This window comes from Corapipo altera, unplaced genomic scaffold (genome assembly GCF_003945725.1).
Source record: "Corapipo altera isolate COAL_440 unplaced genomic scaffold, ASM394572v1 164, whole genome shotgun sequence".
Lineage (NCBI taxonomy): Eukaryota > Metazoa > Chordata > Aves > Passeriformes > Pipridae > Corapipo > Corapipo altera.
Genome location: NW_020884969.1, coordinates 1,669,701 through 1,691,981, shown reverse-complemented (window position 1 = coordinate 1,691,981; position 22,281 = coordinate 1,669,701). Strand labels below are relative to the sequence as shown.

Genomic DNA, 22,281 nt, shown 5'->3' with positions numbered 1-22,281 from the left:
GAGAGTGTAATGGCCAAGCTCTGCTGCAGTTACAACATGTACATGTTTGAGGATTATGTTATATACAAGAGAAATGATTGGTTTTTAAGTCCTCTTTAAATATAGTTCAAATTATGGAATATTTAGTGGAGCGGAATAAGCTGTTGCCTGCCAGCTTTTTCATACCAGTGGTTACCAGATGTGTCTGTGTGTAGAACCTCACCATCTGCTCCAGAGTGGAATTTGGGGCTAGTCTAGGTATGTGGATGTGTCTTTTTCCTTGGGTATCTCTGGAAAACTTCAAAGCATCTGTTTTGAGATGAAGGGGAGGCAGGGTTAGCTGTAATACCCGAGGAATTCCAGGGAATTTTACAGAAATGCAGCTGATTCCTCAGGGCAGCAGGGTTTGGAAGGGGAAGGAGCCTTAAGCAAAGAGGCAGTGCTGGTATTTTGTGCCGTTACTCGGCCATTGCCAAGATCCACTCGGAGTTTTCCTTGGCTGTCACCAGGCTGGGCTGTTGCTTCCTGCTTTGGATCGCGTCTTTCTGAAGAGAAACTCAGAAATTTCCGAAATTTCCAAGACTGTTGCAGTGTGGAAGTCTCTCACGGGATTTTTTTTTTTAATTATTTCTGTAGATAAAATTAGGTAATTTCTTGTGCTGCTGGATTGGTGTAGAATTGCTGTGAGCTGTTACAGACAGAAGAGGAAGGAAACCTTTACCCACACACACCACATGGAGCTCCACCAAAGCCAGGAATTACCTGTCCTACTGAAACTCTTTTGCTGGTCATTTTTGGGGATGGGGAAAACGGTATTTTGGTCAACAAACTACTTGTGGAAGATGTTCACCCAGTGCTAATAACAGCCTTTGGTTGCTAATGAACTGGGACATACTGGGGGAGGAGGGATCGCTCCACGTGTCTGTACCCACCCAGTATCTCATGGTTTATTTGTCACCACTGCCCTAAGCTCTCAAAACTTTACTTCCATGTTGCTGAAATATGAAAATGACCCTTTTTGGGCATTGTGGTTCTTGTGAAGAAAAGAACTTGGTGTGGTTATGTATGATTTTATAAACAAAGCACGGTGGCAGGGGGTGGAAAGAAATGATCTTTAATGTCCCTTCCAACCCAAACCATTCTGTGACTCTGTGGTAATACAGTCATTTAATTAATTTATCTGGAATGTTTGTTTTTAGTCAAACATCTGGTGGGGCAACTTGACGTGCTTCAAGGGTGACCCATAATATTCCACCTTGAACAAAACCTTTTACCCCATTTCTTGCCTCATGATTCTTCTTTTATATAGCCAGGTAAAATAAAAACTGTGCCCAGCTGTGCCCTCATTAACGAGGGAACAGGCATTTCTTTCCCTCACCCCATGTAACCCCCACGCAGTGTCCTCCAGCATCTTGCCAAAAGCTTCCACTGCTTTTATAGAGTTATTTTCTTCTGCCACGAGGATCCGGTTCCCCTGTGCAGGATGCTGATAGTTCTTTGTGTTTGCTCTTTGGATCCCAGCTGGGGCTGCACCAGCTCCAAACTAGAACTAGGATTTGGGAGGGAAGAGCCTTTATGTCTGTGTGTCCATTCCTCTGGTAACTTTTCCTTTCCTGGTTGCCACTGAGTGTTTGATTTTATGTTGCAGCCCTTGCTCTGCTTTATGGCCAGCAGTGGGTGTATCGTTACAACACTCCTTGTGCCCAGGGGTCTTCAAAAGCGCTTTATTTAACTGTCCTGAGATGCCTTCACCTACCTCTGAAATGCAGCTACTTCAGCTGCAAATCTTGGCAGCTGCTCCAACAGCAGGAGCACGGCCAGGCCGCTGCTTTTAAGACATAAAGTAAGGAAAGGAGAAAAAACCCTAAATGCCGTATCCATTAAAAAACTGCAGGGAGAATGCAAATTGTCAGAATGCAATTACCTAAACTGGAGTTTGGCCAGCACTCCAGATTAACATTTCCTCCCGGAGCATGCCCTGGGATACCTGACGGCCAAAAGAAGTCGGAGTCTCAGCAGGATTAAAAATTGAGCTTTGCTGTGTAGTCCTCCAGTAGTGGCTGAGAGATGTAGATAATCTATTTAGCACCTACAGCACCCTGGGGCTAAAAAAGTGGCTGAATCCTCTGAAATCCGATAGGAGTGTCTGAGGTTAAGAGTGCGGTCTGAAAACATTCCATGGAACTTGTAAAATCCACAGATGGTCCAGCCTTGGAACTGTCTCCTGTGAAAGGGAGGAGAAAGAGGTTAAAAAAGATGTACCAGAAGGATTGCAGCAGAGAAAAGATTAAAGCTAAGGGTCGCCCCCATCCCCCCCGACTGTTGATCCATGTTTTTCTGAGGTTTATTTCAGGCCATGGAAGTGTGCCACGGAGGAAATGTGCTTTAGCTGGCTCTGAAGCTCCTTAATACCTGCTTGAAATGACTCAAGGTAATTTAGAGCAGATTGGAGGCACCAGGGATGCAAGACATGCTTAGGAGGAAGTGGGATGAGGAGCAGGGAATTCGATGTGGGTAAGGAAAGGAGGGAAAGTAGGGGACCTTTTCGAGCAGAGGAGGAGGACACAAAGGTGTGATGGCATTCACTGTGTTCAGTTGCAGCTGCCAACTCTAGAGCTACTTAAAATGCAATATAAGGGAGATTCCCAGCATGAAATAATACAGGAGTGTCTAAAGAAGTGGTTCTGTGAGCAGAATCCCTGAATAGTTTGGGTGGGAAGGGACCTTAAAGCTCATCCAGTTCCACCCCCTTCCATGGGCAGGGACACCTTCCACTATCCCAAGTTGCTCCAAGCCCTGTCCTGCCTGGCCTTGGACACTTCCAGGGATGGGGCAACCACAGCTTTTTTTGAGCAACCTGTGCCACGGCCTCACCACCCTCACAGGGAAGAATTTCTTTCTAAAGGTCGAACAGAAGGGGCAAGATCTGAACTGCAGCTGGTTTTCAGTTGGCTTTGCATTGCTCCTGCACCCTTCCATACAGCAGGATTAGTATTTTCAGACCTCCAAATCCAACTAAAAGTCAGTAAGGAGTCTTTAACAGGACTGGCACTATGCATTGAGTCTGTTTCTTTGGGAAAACAGGTTGAGAAGCTGGTAGGAGTAAAAAGCTTCTCCTTGCCAGGAAGGAGTCAGGCAGCTTTCTCTGCAACTTATTTTCTTCTTTAAACTATTATTCATCATAGCTTATAGACTGTGTCCTTTAGGATCCACTTCTGATGTGGAAATTTTATGTATGTTCTTGAATACTGTGTAGGAAAAAGCAAAAGCCCAGATAGCAGAAGAGGTGGGAAATGAACATTTGAACATGGCAGTTTTTCTGTTGGGATATACAGAAGGCAGCAGAGCAGTGGATTTTTCGCTTGGTAGAAGGGAAGCTGAGAACTCCCCTTTAATAGTGATCTCCTATTAGAGTAAGAAGGGTAAGCACACAGAGAAGGGGATTAAATCTGAAGGTGTCTTCGTCAATATAATCTGTAATAGCCTTGATAGTGCTTTCTGAAAGAGAGACTTGCCAGACCGGCTGCTGATCCTGACAGCTTGTTTTCTTTAGGGAGCGGGGAGAAGAATTGGTCTCTTCAGTTGTGTCCTGAAGTGCGCGTTCTCCGCTGATATTTCTTCCTCAGTGAGATCCTGAAGGGAATTATTGTTTCCCCATTTCCTCCTGCAGAGCTCCAGGTAGATCTCAGGGTGGAATACAAAACCCCGAGCCCGAGTGGGAGCAGATGTGTGTGGTAGGACAACGTGGGTGTGTTCAATGATTCGGATGTTAATTTTGTCTTTATACTGGGCGATGCAGTCATAGTATTTTTTTTTTCCTGAAAAAATATGGAAGTATTGTTTCTTAGAGCCTTCGAACCTGCAGTACCTATTCCTGCCTTTCGGAACAGCACGTTCCCTGCAAGGGAAATTGGATTTTGTATTGTTTATCAAACGGTAGACCCGTGCCCCTGCCTTACCCCTCGCTGCTTTTTCATCTCAGGATAAAAGTTAGTTTCTCCTTGCATTCTTTACACATGTGTAAATGACTGTTAAAAAGTGCAGAGAGATAGAAAAAGTGGGGGTTTTTTCACTGTTTTGAAGTGCTCATGTTTTATTAAAGCTGAGATTCTCGGAGCTTTGTGGCCAGAAATGCACCACCCTCTCTGCTCCTGGAGAGAAAACCCTGTTTCTTCCAGTGAAAAACACTCTAATTCCCCCAAAGTTGTCAAGTTTGTGTGGTTTGGGGTGGGATTTGATTCCCATAGATATGAATACCTTTCATAGAGCCCCTATAATATAAAATTAAAGCGCATAAACAGAGGATTGAACGTGTTTGACGTGGTTTTGTTGTGTGAAGATGCTGGCACCATTACTTGCTTTTTTTAAAATCCCCTTTATTTCACTATAGCATTTTTTTCTCTTTTGCTTCAGTCACCATGTTTGGTACTTGTCGCTGATTTTTACATTGATGCTGTGACTTAACAATGTCTAACCACTGATAACATTTAAGACACATATTTTAAGATACTTTGTTCAGAGACATTTGCGCCCTTCACGCAAACCCTCCAGGTTGGATCTGGGTAGTATTTTGTAACAAACTGCAAGCCATTAGGGCTATTTTACTATCTGCAGATCAGCTTCCAACAAGCCCAAGGGGTATTTGGGGGACACACAGCGCGCTGTGGCCGGACCGAACTCCACGGCGGCACCCTCACGGGGGTTTTGTGGAACACACAGGGCTGCGTGGCCAGACTGAGCTCCATGGGGGCACCTTTATGGGGTTTTGAAGGACACACAGGGCTGCGTGGCCACAGGGCTGGGCTGCGGCCACCCCTTCGCAGCGGCATCGAGCACTGACAACATGACGGCTCCTCTCTGAGGGGCGGGGGGGGTGTGAGGGACAGCGGGCCTTTTAGGCGGGAAAAGCGCCTCGGCGCGGCGCGCGTGCGCAGTGGAGGGAGCCGAGCCGGGGGAGCTTCGGCTCTTCTCGGCAGGTTCCGGAGGCGGGAGTCTCCCCGCCCCTCAAGCCTTCGGCAATCTCCGCCCCCGCTTCGTCAGTCTCCGCCCTTCCTTCGGTAATCTCCGCCCCCGCTTCGGCTACCTCCGCCCTCCCTTCGGTTATCTCCGCCCCCCTTCGTTAAGTTCCGCCACCACTTCGGCAACTTCCGCGGGTTGGTCGGAAATGGCCGAAGACGTGCGAGACCCAGCGGTTTAAGGGGAGAAGACCGGCCGGCTTCTCGGAACAAACCAACTGTGTCCGGCCCGGAGGGGGGGGAGCAGGGGAGGGCGGACGGAGCGGGAAGACAAGGCAGCGGCTATGGCTCCCCCCCCAGCCCCTCGCGGCTCCGCCGGGAGGGCGAAGTGAGGGCGCCGAGAGGTAAGGGCGGACCGTACCGCGGACGGGGAGCGGGGGAGGGAGGGGGGAGAGCGGTAACACCACCCCCCCCCGGCACCCCCCCTCGGCGGCCCGTGGGGCCAGGTGGGTGCGGGAGTGGTACAGTCCGGGGGAAGCCCCCTGAGTCGGCCGGGGGGGTGGGAGGGGGTTCGGCTGGGGCGGCCCTGAGGGGCGGGAGGGGGTGGTGGGTTGTGAGGGGGTTTCTCAGCGTTGGGGGCACGGTGAGGGAGGTCCTTCAGCGCTTTAAGAGGGGCTTTAAGAGGGATCCGTCAGGACGGGGGGGCATGGTGGGGGGCGTTCCTGAAGGCTGGGAGGGGGCTTTGAGGGGGAACCCTCAGGGCTGGGGGGGGGCTGTGATGGAGGTCCCTCATGGCTTAGGCGACTGTGAGGGGGATCCCTTAGGGCTGGGGGGCTGTGAGGGAGTCTCGCAGAGCGAGGGACACTGCAGGGGGAAAAGGGTCCCCACAAGGCTTGGGGGGGGAGCCCCTCAGGGTTGGGGAGGCTGTGAGTGGGTCCCTCACAGCGTGAGGGGCGCTGGGGGGGTCCCTCAGAGCGAGGGATCTGCGTGCGAGAGGGTCCCCCCACAAGGCTGGCGGGGGCTGAGAGGCGTTGTGGGCGTCTCACGGAGCGAGGGACACTGTGTGTGTGTGGGGGGGAGGATCCCCACAGGGATGGGGACCCTCATGGCAGGAGGGCTGTGATGGCACCTGGTGCCCAGGAGCTGTTGATGGGCTCCAGCTTTCCTGCCTGCCCTCCCTCCTGCATCCCTCAAGGATCCGGAGACCCCCCTGTCCTGCTGATCCCCAGTGCTTTGGGGGGCTTTTATGTGGCCCCAGCAGTGCAGCCCCTCAGTCCCTGAGTCGTAGTCCCCGTGGTTCTTTGCTTTGCTTTGCTTTACTGTCGCCTCTCTGGGCTTCTCAGCACTGTTGGTGTTGTGCTCCCGCGAGTTGTTTGCTGAAGTTGAGGTTCGTGTTATTCTTTTTTTTTTTTTCCCAGCTGTTTTCCCCCACATGAGGTCTCTTCTTGCTCAAAAAAAACATGGAGGGCTTAACTCTACCAAAAATTTTACTAGTGTGGGGTTAATATATTACTGCTGACAGTGTAATGCCCCTGTTACGCTGGTCCAAACCCAAACAATTTGGAACCTGGAGGAGCTGGATATGGTTCAGAGAGTATTTAGGATTCACTGAGATGCTGGAGAAGCACTTAGATACGCTGTTCTGTGTTTAAATCCAAACACTGAGAACCTCAATGACCACCCTGTGACCTCTTGTTGCCTTTGCACGCACTTGATAAATCCTCTGTGTTGATATCAGGGTACAATAACTTGCCTTTAAAAATCTCTGGGTTTCTGTGCTGCAAGTCTCACATGTGTGTGAAGGAGATTAAATAACTTTGTTTCCTGACTGGGGGGGGGGTGTCACATGCAGGTGATTATCTTACAGATATTTCTGTTCTCGTGGAGGAATCTGTGATATCTGAGATAGTAACGTCTCTGAAGGTGGGGCGTGTTTTGCACGGCTTGTATCAAGCACTGAGTAACGTTCAGCTCGTTTCTATGCAGAAATAGCATCAGAAACGAGCCACAAGCCTGATAATGTGATGATGGGGAGAGAGATTTGTCTCCCTCTGACAAATCCCATAAGTTCATGAAGCATCTGAGAGCCCAGTTGTTACATGCAGCATTATCTGTACCCACTCCTGGCTTTGGGATGCCTCCTCTTTTCCGTTTTTCATTCCAGAGTGGGGAGTTTGCATGGGTTCAGCTCAGTGCTGAGGGATTCTGGAGCAGGGGTAATCGACTTGTGTTCCCTGAGCAAATTTTTCCAGCAGCCCAGCTGTGGTACAGACAGTTCTTGAACTCCTTGATGCCTTGTTTTCAGGAGGGAAGTCCAAAACAGTCCTCTGGAATTCTCTGAGTTTTCAAGTGGGGACTGTTAGCCCTCGTATTTGTTTACACGTGGGGACGGATTTTGGCAGTTGTCAAGTCACAGCAAGAGCAGCAAATGCAGAGAAGAGGAAAAACATGATTGTTGAATTGCCTTCACTTAGGCTGTGTCTCGAGGACACGTGGTGAAATTGGAGGGTTGTTTTTGTGCTGCTCAGGTGGGATGGGAAATATCATCATCATCACCATCATCATCTTCCCTTGGATATTTGTAGCATGGACCTCTGGGATTGTCCAGCTGATGAGTTAAATGTTGTTGATGTATTCCCAGATTTTGCTTGCCCTTCCTGGGCCTGCTTTTCATCACTGTTACATCTCGAAATGCCACGACACCTTAATCTTAAGTTTTTAAGAGTTTGGCTCTCTCCTTCTGGCTGTGTTTTGTACGTATTTGTTCTTTTTTCCTTCCATTCTTCAGTGCCTGATTTTTTTTTTTTTTTCTCTTTGCTCTTTGACTCCCATCACCTCTCCCAGCTGCCTTGCCTGTTTTCCCAGGGCATTCCTCCTGCTTGCCCACAGTAATGACTTCACCAGGGTGGGAATACACCACATGTTACCTGTTGGATGCCAAGATCACAGCAGCCCACTGGGAATTGGCTCCTGGTCTGGAGGCAATTTTTCTGCTCTGGAAACTCCCCAAAAACACTGAACTGAGAGGGACCTCGTGGTCACTGGCTCCTGTTTCCTGGGCAGCAGATGGGTTTTCCCAGTGCTCACTGTCTCATTTCTTCACCTGTTTTCTGTGCTAAACCCCCCTTTTTTTGTCAGGAACAGACATTATGAAGCAGTTCCTAACTCTGGCATTTTAACTCAGGATGGCATTTTTGATGTTACTCTTAACAAGCAAAACCCAGAGTGGGGTTCCTATGTCTTAACCACCCAACCAGCAAAATATTTGGGCTTTTTGTTTGTTTTCTTGTGCAAAAGGCAAGTGATACCCATCTTTTCAGTCCAGGGTGGCCTATCTCTGCTAGTGTGTGGCTTGGCAGTGGGGTAAAAGCATTCCCATGGGATTTGGGGCCACAGCTGGGACTGCCAGTTGTCTCCTCCAACCCGTGCTGACAGAGGCTGTGCTTGCTGGGCTAAAACAAACACGAGTACAGTGTGAATATTCCTGCAGTTCCGTGGCTGCAGTTCAGGCACATCCTCGAAAGCAGAGTTTTCTTCTTGGAGAGCACTTGGAAGTGCTGCTCACTGGGGCTTGTCGTGGTTGAGTTTGGCCCCTGCAGCTCGGCCCGGGCTGTTCGTCTCATGCAAATGATGGTGGTGGATGTTGCCTGAGAAGAGGTGCAAAGCCAATCTGAGGTTTTGGGGCCGGTTGGGAAGGGTGAAGGCAGGAGGCTGTGCAGCTCCGTGGCTTGCAGGGAATCAATCCCTGGGCTGCCTGGGCACAGGAAGCCTCGGGCACCGCCCCCCCCCCTCCCCCAGGTAAATTGGTGGTATTACAGCACTTGCAGGGCCAGGTTTGAAGTGCAAATTGAAATCCTTTTTTTTTTGTGAAGTCATTGCTGTCGGTTAATTGATGCCTGTTACCGGGCAAGAGCTGTTTAGAGGTCTGACTAATCCATCTCAGATGAAGGAGGGCAGGGTTAGGTTGGATATTGGGAAGGAGTTGTTGGCTGGGAGGGTGGGGAGGCCCTGGCACAGGTTGTCCAGAGGAGCTGTGGTTGCCCCTTCCCTGGAAGTGCTCAAGGCCAGGCTGGACGGGGTTTGGAGCAACCTGGGCTAGTGGAAGGTGTCCCTGCCCGTGGCAGGTGGTGGGAATGGATAATCTTTAAGGTTCTTTGCAACCCAAACCATCCTGGAATTCTGGGATCTCTCCCAGTAAATGGACACCAGTTTCTCAGGACTCTGTTGACACAACCAATAGCACCACAAAGTGACCCGTCCCTCATGATAGAATCAAGTGAAATACAGAAAATTGAGATTTATAAAGCAATCAGATCAATCCTTCATGTTTTTTCAGGTGGGATGAAACCCCAGCACTCCAAACCAACAGATAATCTGTAGCTACTGATGGATGTAAAGGACTTGGGGTTTTTTTTAAGACACATATTTTAATGAGTCTTATCATTTCTTAGTTCTTACAATCAGTTTCTCAAATGGTTGGAATCTTGTTGCCTGCAGTTTGGGGGGTGTGTTTTCTCTGCCTACCTCTACCTTCCCTCCTCCTCCTGAATTTTGAAAATGTGTCACTTTTCTAATGCAAATGGCTACCCAAGAATAGTATCAGAACATGGGATTAACCCACGAACTCTTAAGAAACCCTCTCAAGTTTCTTCTAACAGAAAATATTAATAACATTTCCCAGTGCACAAATAACATTTTTATTCCCTTATTTTGCACGGTGTCCAGCTGGTTATTCCTTTACCCGTCAGAGTCTCGTAAAATGCTTTCTTTTATGATCCAAAATACTTCCAGGCATCTTCTCATCTGACTTTCATCTTAGGGACAGTGACAGTGGACGGAGCCTGAGGTTTGTTGTTGTTCCTGCTGCGTTTCAGCGTTGCCTGAAGTGTTTATTCCAGCATCTGAGTCTGTGGGATGAGGAGCTGTTGTGCTGTTTGGTGCTGCCCCTCGGTGTGACACGGTCACCTCAGATCTGTGCCGAAGTACTGGTCATCTGGGGATTCCTTTGGAAGGGAACTGTATTTATTTGAAAGCCAAAATGCCAAGGAGCAGGAAATCCTTTGCTCCACGCACGTGTTGCCTTCCTTAAGGAACGTTTCTTGACAGGTTGAGTAAATCCAGTCAAACAGATGATAAATTCAAGTTTGGACACTTAATGTGGGAATTGACTTCTCTGCATCCAACGTCCTCCATTACATTGTCCCACCAACACCTCTCCGCTTCCAACGTGAAGAGAAGCTTTTCTTTTCCCCATCCCATCCGTATGCATCCCACCTTCTGGGCCCGGATTGGAGCGTGATGGAATTCAGGACGTCACTGGACGTGGGAAAAGACTCCTTTTATCTTCCCCACCCGTGATTCAGGGCTGGGATCTGTGCACGTCCTTTAGCGTTTCTATTCCGGGCACGAGGAAGTCATTATGCTGCAGGGCTGCTCTGTGTGGGCACTTAGTGGGAAGTGATGTGTTCTGGATTGTGGAGGAGATGCTGTGGAGCTCTGCTGACATGCAGATGATGCCTGGAAAAGGTTGGCATGGAAGCTTGTGACAAGGAGAGCTGCCAACCAAGTGCGGAGCCTCGGAGTTGAGAGCGGAGCCTAAATATACAGAGCAGCGCTGGGAGCCTCTTGCTGAAGGGTCTGTAAAGCCTGAGCAGAGCAATCCTGAATTCCCTACCAGAGCCTTTCTATCTGCAGGGAAACTTGTAAAGGTCTGCAAGTAAAATAGGCCAGAAACCTTTGATATAAGTGGAGGAGTGACATCAAAGCCGGGATGTGTAAGCAGCAGGTGGGCAGAAGTCAGGACAGCGCGATCCTGTGCTCCTCATTTCGAGCTAATTTGCTGGCCAGGGATAACACTGACTCCCAGAAAAGCATTGCACATCCAATAATACATGCCAGGGAATAGGTTAACATCGTTCTCAGATAATTAATAAAGATAGCAGTTCCATAGCAAATGGGAAGGGGGAAAAAAAACCAACCCATGCATTGTTTAGGAAAGATATTTCTTTCCTTAGGCATCTCTCCTGAGAAGACCTTGGTACTTGTAAATGATTCTGCCGCCTACCCTTGTGTACCTTCATTTTAATGTGGGGATGGGGGAGGAGCCAGTATCGGAAAACCAGCCAGAATGGATGCCTTGGAAAGCTGCCACTAATTACTGTGGCGTCTGACAATTAGCTGTTGTTAAGCCTTTCCTTGCGAGTTCTCCGCGGTGCATCCCGAAACAAAAACAAGGACCTGGAGAGAGGAAAGGAGAGAGCTGTCCTCGTAATGTGGTTGTTGTTTCAGAGCAGAAGGTGGAGCTGATTCTGACGTGGTTCCCTTCCAGCAGAGCCGGTCAGATTTGATGGATCCAAGGAGCTCTTTGGTTGTTTGCTGCTGGGCTCTGTCGTAGCCTGCAAACTTCTGACACCTCCTCCCTCCAAAACAGCTTTGGGGCTGCCTTTCCACATGGGAAAGCTGCAAATCAGTAACGTCTGCAACGTGTTATCGGCGGTGGTAATTGCAGAATTCTTAACAAAAATCAAGACAGATGAAAGAGATTCGAAGAAATCCTGCAGGTGGTTTCTCGCTTTTGCCTCCAGGGTCTTCTGACTTTGGTTTCACTTTGTGGCAGCGATGAAGAGCACCGAGCCTTTTGCAAGAGCCTTTGGCAAGTGTCTCAGGGGTGTCATTAGTTGGGAGTAACGACTGAGCTGGAACTGGCAGGTATCTCAAAGGCTTCTGTACTGAGCTGATTCCCCCCCCCCCACACCCCTCAGAGATCAGCCCTGCTCCCTCTCTGGAAAGAGGAAGAGGGGACAGTGGTGATTTTGATTAGAAAGGCCAAGCCAGGCAATTATTTCCTCCTTGTCCAAGGAGATGTTTTTGCATCAGTCGAGTGTTTTACCGAGCTGCTGTTTCAGGTGACATCGCTCAGGTGACCGTGCCCGGAGCATCTTCCAGGGTACTTCATACCAGCATGAGCCAGGCTTTGCACTGACTTGCATCTCTGCATAATTCCATTGCCCTGGAAGGAGTGACAGGTAACCTCCAGACAGATCTGGAGCCTGTTTTAATGTGCACCCCTGGTCTCTGAGCCCTTGGGGTCCCACCAGGAGCAGCCCTGGCTGGGACAGAAGGTGGCAGCTGTTTGACAAATGGAGTGGAGAGGGAGTTATAAAAAACCAGCCAAAGTGAATTTCCTCCTCTCAAAACCGATTAAAGCAAGAGCAGCATTGCAAATGTTTCTTGTGAGCTTGGTGTTGCTTTGCAGGGGAGTCTTCCTTGGGCACTTTGCTGTCCCTGTGCCTATTCTTAGCCTGTTTACCAGGAGCTGTTGTGTGTGTGTGCATCGAGGGAGCTGCTCTCTGTTAACTCGTGCTGGGTACAGACTGTTTGTGTGGAGCCTTGTGAGGAGAGAGGGGATTATATCCGAGCTTTTCTGTCACCTCCTCTTGCTTTTGTGTGCTTCATAACTGCTGAGGAAATGCAGGTTAAGGTTTCCATAGTATCTGAGTGTAACTCAGAGCGTGTGTGATGTGGGGAAGTGCTGCCTGCTCCTTGCTTGATGCTGACCTTTGAATCTGAGCTTGGTGACATGGTTGAACTGGTTTCATGGCTTGCTGCTAGAAGGGATGGCCTTGGTCCCTCTCCCAGCTCTGCAGTCCCTGTCATTTATATGATGCCTCAGTGAAGTGATTCAGTTTGATAATCCAACAGCAAACTTGCTGCTTGTGGGGTTTCTAGGGGGTATTGGGGGGGGGGGGGTCCTTAGCAGTAGAATGGGGAGGGGGAGTTTCTAGGCTCTCCTTCTCCCCTTTTCTACTGTTAGTTCACTGTCTCAATGCTCCTGCATTAGGATACTCCTGTCCTGAGCCCAACCTGGCTCTCTCAAGATGAGATACACGAGCCCTGGCAGTGCCTGAGGAGGGGATCCACTCACATGGCAGGGACTATCTGTATTTAGATATTTTTAACCAGCTCTGGTGCTCTGAATTTTGCTGTCCTGAGGGGGAGATGGTCAGGTCCTGTCACTCAGGAAGACAAAGTGAGAGGCAGAGGAGTGAGAAACTGGGCTTGGTGCTCCTTGGCTGCTGGAGGGAGTGGTTGGGATGGGTACCTGCTGCTTGGCATGGGCAGTGCCAACACAGAGTGGGAGAATTTGATGAGGCTGGAAAAGACCTCCAAAATCCAAACATTAACCCAGCACTGCCAAGGCCACACGAGCCCATGTCCCCAGGTGCCACATTCACGTACTTTTTGAACACTTCCAGGGATGGGGACTCCACCACTGCCCTGGGCAGCCCCTTCCAACGCCTGACCACCCTTTTGGGAAAGAAATTGTTCCTAATATCCAATCTAAAGCTCCCCTGGCACAGCTTGAGGCCATTTCCCCTTGTTCTCTGAGAGCAGAGCTCGATTCCTCCCCAGCTCCCCTCTCCTGTCAGGGAGTTGCAGAGGGCAAGAAGGTCCCCTCTGATCCCTCTTTTCTCCAGGCTGAGCCCTCCCAGCTCCTTCAGCTGCTCCTGCTGCTCCAGCCCCTTCCCCAGCTCCCTTCCCTTCCCTGGACACACTCCAACCCCTCCATGTCTCCTCTGAGGGGCCCAGAGCTGTCCCAACCCTGGAGGTGCCCCAGCAGTGCCAGCCCAGGGACGGGCACTGCCCTGGGGCTGTGACACACCAGGGCTGGTCCAGTACCACTGTCCTCTTGTCACCTGGGCACACCTGGCCCACATCCAGCCGTGGTCACCAGCACCCCCAGGGGCCTTTTCTACCCAGCAGCTTTCCCGACCCTCCCAGTCAGGGCACTGCTCCAGTGCCCTTTTATGTTCCCTGCAGGTCCAGAGCCCGCTCAGGACCAAGGAGGGGAGTTAATGGAGTGGCTGGAGGGGGGATTGTTCCAGCCGAAGGTGCTGAATGGGCGGCAATAATTGGCTGTTGTTTGTGACTGTGAAGGTCACCGGAATCACACGCTCGTTTTTCAGCTCCGTGTCGCTGCTGGGGGAGCAGAGGTTTGTGCTGACACTCACAGTTCCTCTCAGCGGGGCCTGGACTGGCACCGAAGGAAGAAAACGCCCCGTTTTGAAGGCTCTTGGTAGCAAGACAACAAGAAAAAGGTGCAACGGTACAAATCTTTTCAGACTCGGGGGCTTCTTTTTATTGCCTGACTTTTTATTTTGAAGTCTTCTCGCTATGACTTCTGTTCTCCTGTTGTAAGAAGTGAAATTAATAATCTCCTTTAATTCCCATACATGGGAAGGAATGTTCTTCATCCTGGCCCAAGTTGAGCTGCAGATGGGATCTGTTTTTGGGAACTGTGTTATGCAAAAGCAGAGGAAGAGGAAACAAATAGTTTCCTACCCTCTTTGAAATGCAGTTTTAATGGTTCCGTGGTATTTATGTAATTATTTAATCTGCTGCCTGATCCTTGGGATTATTATTCTTTCCAAGTTGTAACTGGAGCAGTAAAGTTATCTTGTAAATTGGAAAAAAAAAAAAAAAAGAACTGGCATATGTTGTTTGCAGAATTGCATTTTAGTAATTGTTTGCAGTGACCTATTGGAATCTCGGAGAGAAAATTTGTTTGCTTGACCTTCTCCCAGATCTGCTCCTGGCTATCTCAGAATAGAGCAGAATTGAGTTGGTTTGGGTTTTTTTTAATTACATTCTGACAGCAAAGCCTATTTTTCTGCCTGTGTTACAGTTGTGGCTTTTTTAAAGGTTAAGCTGTATTTCAACAGAACTTCCATAGATGTAGTTTGCTGAAACTTGTTGGGTTTGTTTTTTTCCTTTTTGAGCCAGAATTCCTTGTCCTGGGTATTATTACGAAATAATGATTTGTTTATTGATTTTTTTTTTTTTTTTTTTAATCTAAGGAGAAAATTCACATAGTGTTTTTGAATGTCTGGAAGCAATGGTGAAAGGACTGTGGGTTTTTTGTTGGTTTTATTTAGGGCATTGTTTTCGTTTCTTTTTTTTTGTTTATTTGTATTTTGTTTGCTTTTTTTAATTGGGTGTTTTGTTTTTTTTTTTAGTTTTAGAGAATGTAAAGTGATTAGATCATAGAACCTTGCCAGGTTTAGGGGGAGAAATATCCTTTTTTAATTTTTTTTTTTAGAAATTTTTAGCAGAAATCTTTTGAGATCTCATTCCTTGATGTCACTGGGTTGTGGTCAGAGCCCACTGTGGGTTTGCTGTGAAGAAAAATACCCAATATCTGAGGGCCTCACTCCACACAAACTGTGTGTGAAACCTGCTTTTCTGCGGAGGAGACTGATGGTTCTTCCTTTCACCCTCCCAAAATCCTGGCACTCTTCCTCCTTCCTCTCCAAAATCTGACAACTCTTGAGAGCTGAGGGTGAGAAAAACAGATTGTGGGAAATCTCTCCCATCAAACTCGGCGCTAGGAAGAGTTTCCACGGGAGAGCCCCTTGCACCGGGGGTTGTCTGGAGCTGCTCTTGGAGGGGCTGTGAGAGCCTGGTCCTTCAGACACACCAAAGAAAACTCCGTGAAACCCTCACCAAGGAGCAGGTGCTGCAAAATTCGAGTTCTGCCAAGTTTGGAGAGAAATGCACTGATGGAGCTCTGAGCCTCTCAAGGGAAAAATCAGCCTCCAAAATCAGTGTCCAAGCTGGAACAAGTGAACAGATGCTGAAAGTCCCTCCAGTAGCTCAGTTTGCAGCTGAGGCTGTTTCCCTTCCTCTCAGTCTGATCCCTTAAAGTATCCCGAAGGACTGAAACGCTGGAGTTATTTGCATAAGTCACAAAAGAGCAAAGGAATCAAATGGGATCCGAAGGAATCAAATGGGATCCGAAGGAATCAAATGGGATCCGGCCACGTCTCCTTAAATCCACACTGACCTGGAGCTGGGTGAGCAGGAGCCTGTGTGATGTCCTAATCAGGCTGGTTTTGCACATCCCAACTTGAAAAAGTGGTTGTTTTTTTTTCATCCCTGAATCTGAATAGACAAACCTGAGGGGCACTTCGTGTTTCCTGCTAAATTCCAGATAAGATCTCTTGCTGTTTGAACTTGCAAAGCAGTTTAGGTGTGTGCTTCCCTGCTTGCAGGGCTCCCGCAAAAAAGTTTGACCCACCCCTTCATTTGGCTGAGTCTGTTTGGAGCGAACAACGTTCCTCAAGCTGTGAACACAAGAATGGTTTAGCTTTTAAAAAAAAAATTAAAAAAAAAAAATCCCCTGCAAACAGATGATGTAATGCCCGAGCTCCGTGTTTAAACAGTAGCTAATTTGCCAGGGGATAAACCAGGGTGAAATCTGTCAGGCTTTCTAATTTCCCACATTCACCAGAGCTTTGTTCTTTGTGCTTTCAAATGCAGGGTACGTTTGTGTGTCCGCGGTTTTCTTCAGCTCCCGTAGCCAAAGACTTTGTCCAGGGGCGAGGGAAAACCTTGCTGTAAAACCTTGTGCTCCCAATAAACCTCGATATGTATCTTTCTGTTCTTAAGTTTTAACTTTGTGACTGAATTAAAATCACAAACCAGCCCTTTGATGAGCTGCAGCACTGCAAGACAGGGTTTATTCTGAATTTGGAGCTGGTGGCTTTGCGGCACCTTCCTTTGCTCGGGCAGGATTCACTCCCTGCAAGGTCCCCGGGGGCGCTGCCGGGTGGGAGGCTCTACTTTCTGCAGCTGGTTTGGGCTGCACGTGGACTGTTTCCTGGTGTTTGAACTCTCCTCTCCCTGCCAGTTCTGTCCAAAACAAGGAACGCTTCGTTTTCTCACGTGTAATTTTGGCTTTTTATGAGCTTTCTCTGCTCAGGGCAGCTCTGACCCGTGTAAAGGTTCGTATCTGCTGACAGGCAGGGACTGACTTTGGCTGGTTGTGTAAGAGGGAGGTTTGGATCAACACTCCTCCCCCTCCTCCCCGGGACGGGCTGTTTATTGGGATTTTTCACTGACCTATTCATTTAATCTTCAATTTTGGCACCGTTTCCCTGGGCTCTTGGTAAGCAAAGGGCTTTGCCAGCCAGCAGGATGAACCAGCACATGCAACAGGGTTGGAGAGATCCAGAGGCTTTAGTACCTGCCTGTGCTGCTGGAGGAGGGAGGAAGGTGTGACATGAGAAATTGAAGTGACACTTCAAGGAATTGCTTCCATCTTTGGCTTTTTACACCGAGAAGCAAAAAACTTCCATCCTCTAACTTGGAGCAGCTTGGTGTGAAAAGCTGACACAGCCTGGGGTAAACCTGTTTCTTGGGGGGTGTCATCAACCAGCCTGGCATTCTGGGTGGCTTCAGCAGTTTTTCTTCCTCTAAACTGAGCTGGCAGAAAGCTCTGAGGGCGAGTTGTGCTGACGCCGCTCCTGGTCTGGAGATGCTGCTCTGGGAAACAGGCACTTGGGGGAGAGATCCCATCTGTGGGAGACAGTGGTGCTGACTCACGGCATCGAGAGCTGCTGGGATGTGCTGGTTTGAGGCAGCTGGATTTTGGGAGCTCAGGAAAATTGTGTAAGGGGTGGGAAGCTCAGGGACTGCCCTGCAACTGATGGGTTGTTTCATTCCGTGGTTCAAAACTTGAGTAGTGGGTGAGTTGCAGTTTGTGGTGAAGTTGTGCTTGATCTATTTATTATGATTCTATTTATTATGATTCTGTTCCTCACACTCTGCTGATTTGACTCCTTCCTCTTTGGCGTTGTTTGCACATAAATCCTTGTCCTCAGAGTTTCCCTGGTCTGTGCCAGCCCTGGAGCAGCTGGGAAGGTACCAGCAAACACGGACTGCTCTGAAGGGCTGGTTTGGCCATGGAGACTGGGTTTAGCTGGGGCTGCCCTGCCCCACACCCAGCAGTGATGGGGATGTGTTGAGAAGCTGTGGGCTGCACACAACGAGCCTTTTGTTTGCTTGCCTTAGCAGCCCTCCCTCTGAAAGCTGACATGTTCTCACTCACAGTGTTGTTCACTGGTTGTTTCTCAGGAAGCCTCCCTGGTTTGGAGGGTTGATCTCAGGAGACAGTCAGTGGTCCCTCTATCCCTCTACCCCTTTAGGAGGTCTCTTAAAGAAGCCTAAAGCAGCCTGTGGTTCTCTCATGTTTCCCCCCAAGCAGCGTGTCCTGCTGACTCTCATCCTGAATTAAAATAAATTGTAGTCCTCGCTAAATATCTGTCAAATATTGACTTAGTCTGTAGGGTGAGCTGACTAAGCTGAAATTAATGGTCTAATTCCAGCTTGTTTGGCACGGGTGTTTAGGCAGTTTTATTGCAGATGGTAGAGGAAATTAAGAACTTACCTTGACTCCATCTCAAGGGGAAGAAAGAGAAGCCTCGGGCTTATATGGCAGTAAGGAAAGACTTGGTGGAGACACGGGGGGGGGTGTTTGTAAAGATATTATTTGAGGGTGATAAAAACTCTTCCTAGTTAATGAGTGAGGTCATAAGACAAGAATTGAGGAGCTGTTGTTAATTGGTGCCATGAAATGATCTGCCTTCTGGTCCTTTGCCATACCCTTGGGATAATTTTTCTAAATCTGTTGAAAATGAGATCCAGAAAAAAAAAAAAAAAAGTCTGGCTGGTTGAGGTTTTGGCACAGTATCTGCTGGCTTCGTGTGTTCACCCTCTGCAGGGATAAGGGTGTCTGTTTTGGCATCTCCTTTCCTTGGGCTCAGGAGATGTGGACAACTCCGTGTGTTCCTGAGGTGCTGCTGCAAAATGACAAAGCCCAAGTGTTACGACCCGCCCCAGGAAAAGGGGCGGAGGGGGTAACCCAGGTTTTATCAATAATTCTTTTGGGGTGGATTAAAGCGAAACGACACTAAATAATCGGTGTTTGAAAACATATATTGACAAGATTTATTTTAACAGTTTTGTATCAATAGGTATGTTAACATTTTGGGTGTTGTCATAACCTTTCTGGGGAGGAGAAAAATGCATAGGGGAGAGAAAGACAGGGTAAGAGTAAGGGAGAGCAAGAAAAAAGAAGATGAGATAATCACCGCCCACTGGATCCAGCGACGTCTTGATCCGCAGGTGGTGGGGGGAGAAGGAAGAAGCAAAAACCCCGCCAAAGCCCCAAAGTCACCAGTCAAAATCCATATCCTTTGCACCTCCCCCAGGGCGGGGAGTTGTTTTCATAGGGTGGTGTCCCCCTTTTTGGCCCGGAGTTCATGTGGAGGGCGTGGTAAACTCGGCTCTTCCCGCCTTTTCGGGGCTTGACATCTTCTGCACTGGAGGAGCGGGGGGGATGGGCCCAGTTGCCCATCAGAAAGTCAGAAGCCTGCAGAAGTCTCTTAGAATGCATAAATCATTAACTGTTTCAGTCTCTGACACCAAGCAGGAAAAGAAAGGGAGGTGCAAAGATGTTTCTGGAGTGATCCAAGAGATCCCAGCGAGCTGGTGGCAGAACTGGAGCTAAAACTCGCAGCTTCCCTCGTGTTTCAGAGCCTCCACATGCAGCCTGTCCTTCACACTCCTGGGAAACCTGAGGGGGTTTGAGGTTATTTTTGAGGGGTTTGTTGCTGGCATAAAGGAATTTTGGGATTCCAGACAATAAAGATGCAGCTTCAGGGCCAATCCTGCCTGAGTGACCGCAGGGATCTCGTTGGAACAGTGAATCTGGTGGAAGCTGATGTAAATGCTGAGCTCAGGAGTTGTTTGTTTTTTTTCTGAAAACACCTTTTTTCCTCTCCACCCCCCCCCAAGTTTTTGCTGCAGGAAGTGAGATCTCCGTTGTGGCTTTGGGGTTTGTGGGAGCTTTGTGCCTCCAATTGATCTGCTCCTGGCTGATCCTCAGTGGCCCGGAGAGCAAATGTAATGCAGCAGATTCATTATATGCTGAAATATTTATTGTGTTCCTGTAAAGGTCATTGATGGCAGTGGAAGATACAGTCCTGAGTCTGTCACCACTCTCTTTGGAGAGCAGTGTCTCATAAAGTCCCTGGAATAACTTATCCTTGGCACAAGCTTTTTGAGGTGCATTCCTGCATCTTCCATAGGTTAATAAATGACTGTGATAATGCATTGGAAAGCAAACAGCTGTATTTAATTTGCTGTGTGTTCTCTCACAGGCAGAGCAGGAAAGGAGCCTTAATTTAACCTTGTACCTTTTTACCTGATTTAAGTAATTTGCAGAGCTGTACAATAAAATCTCCACAATCTCATTTCTATTCCTATTATAGTAACCTGGAATTGTTATTAATGCCCAAGGGCACTTTTGCTCCTACACGGGTGAGAGTTAATATTACCTGTTGCATAACGTGATTTGGAAAGGTAGCAATGGAAAAGCTTCTGGGCAACGAGGTGGGCTGTGCCTTCCCTTGCCCTGCACCACAAAATGAAGTGTCCTTTGGCAACTGGAACCTCTCAGAGCCTTGTCAGGGGTGCAGGAGTGGTGGCGTGTGACAGCTCCCCGTTGGAGGGCCCTGGATGGTGTGGGATCCACGACTGACCTATTTGCTGGCAGTTTTAGCATCTGGCTGGGATTAGTTCAGCCAGCTGATACCCAATTCCGTGTGATAATGGTGTGACTTTAAGCATGGGTTGGATGATTGGATGATGAGGAGCATTTTGGAGTCTGGCCTTGCAAATGCAGCTTGTTAATTGACTCGCTGTCAGAGCTGCCTTTTTAAGCTGTGCTGTCTGTCCTCCTGACGATGTTCCAGCCTCCCTGCCTGCAGTCTGCAGCTCCTCTGCCAAGCAGAGGCTGCTGTTGTGCACATTTGTCACCTGTGGCCACTCCTCTGGCTCTGAGGGGCTCTTTCCCTGTCACACCGAGAGTTTTCCTAATTGGAAGTGAGCACTGGAGGGGCCGCTCTCATTGTGGGGCGGCACGAGTGAGCTCTTCACCCGAGCGTGTTTCAGGCAGCTGCAGGAGGTTCAACAACCCTGTCTGTCATGATCAGACAGATCTCTGCATAATATAATCTAGCAAAGCTCTTGATTATGAGGGTGGAAAATAATGTGCTTTGATTTACAGATGTTGCAGCACAAAAAGTGCTGCTGTGAATTCTCTGACTGGCGATATCTGGGGGGGGTGTTTAACATCCCCAGTTTCTGAGTCCACCCATTTTTCTGAACATACCCTGAATTTCTGCAGACTTCTCTGGACACTGCTGTTCTACAGACAGGCAGATTATTAATTACTCTTCAGTAGCATTTTAAGCCAAATTAAGGGATTAAAGTGGGGCAACAGTCCTTGAAGTTTAAGGTAAAAAAAGACAAAAGGTAATAAGAGGCTGTTGCATTCTGGCTGATTTTACAGGCAGGGTTGGAAAGGGAAGGGAATGAAGCATGATTTTAATTAAATCCTCTAAACACCTTTTCCTTCTGTCCTTCAGGAAGCTGTAGTGAGTTTTGAAACCGTTTTGCAGTGCCTGTACCTTGTGAGCAGTGGGAAGATGCAGGAGACACAGATCTCACCTGGGGTGGCTCAGAGTGCAGGTGTGGTGAGGGAGCAGCAGGAGCTTTGCAGGTGTTTGTGAAGAGGTTTTGAAGTGTTTCCTCCTTTTGGGCACATAAACTCTCTTGGTTACAGACTGGCAGATCTGCAGATTAGGAAGGGTTTTTGCAATCCCTCGAAGCTGTGGTACTCTGGAAGGAGGAGTTCCTGTGGTCTGTCTCCTGGTTGTGTGGTGGACCAGTTTGGGAAGTGCCGAGATTGAATCTGAGCTCAGTTCTTGTTTGTGAGGTTTGTTGTCTCAGTGGGGACAGGGGAGAGGAGACGTGAGGGGAAGATAGAAATAGACTTGTTTTGGTCTGAAGAACTCATGGATTTATGGCGGTGGCTCCTCTTCTGTTTAAGGGAAGGGCACCATTTAGAGCAGGATACATTTACATTGGGACTTATTTCTACAGATCTAATTGCTTGCAAAGTTGTTTCATATTTTTTTTCTTTCTCTGCTTTATAGTCAGCAGTGAAAACCAGCTATTTTTGCAGCACAGTTCACCTTGTCCTAAGCAGACATCCTGAACCAATCCAGTTTCCTGTGCTCCAGCAGTGCCTGCTGCTTTTGCTGGCTGCAGAGAGAGCCAGAGCAGCCGGTTCAGGTGTGATGGGAATCACATTTCTCAGTGGGAATTGGCCTGTCCAAGGCCAAACCTTGGATGCTGGGTGCTTTTGGACACTGTGCCACCTCCTTGTAGTTGCAACTTCCTCCTCCTTGGAAGGAGGAAGAGCTGATGTGGGCACTGGATCTGATTATACCCCGTGGTGGCAGGTCTGAGGTTTGAAGTGTGTCTCTGACCACGTTAGTGAGAGTCATTGTGTGATAATTCAAATATCAGTGAAGGAATCTGAAGGGCTTTGTTTCTCTCCTGACCCTGGGAAGGTTGGCCAGTTTGTCAGCTGGGATCCATCCACAAAGGGAAAGCTCCAGCCAGCCAGGATGAAGTCCTGGTATCAATGTGGGTTTTC

General features: G+C 48.6%; 1 protein-coding gene across 4 annotated transcripts in view; it reads left to right on the top strand.

Moving 5' to 3' along the window:
• EXTL3 (exostosin like glycosyltransferase 3) overlaps window positions 1-22,281 on the top strand; it is a 136,113-nt gene that overhangs the window by 15,582 nt on the left and 98,250 nt on the right. For 2 of the 4 annotated variants that reach the window (XM_027665099.1, XM_027665100.1), the window contains exon 1: window positions 5,111-5,338. The exons of the other annotated variants lie outside the window; for them this stretch is intronic. The gene's annotated coding sequence lies outside the window, so the exon portion shown is untranslated. Of the gene's footprint in view, window positions 1-5,110; window positions 5,339-22,281 lie in introns of those variants that run through there. 4 annotated transcript variants of the gene reach the window in all.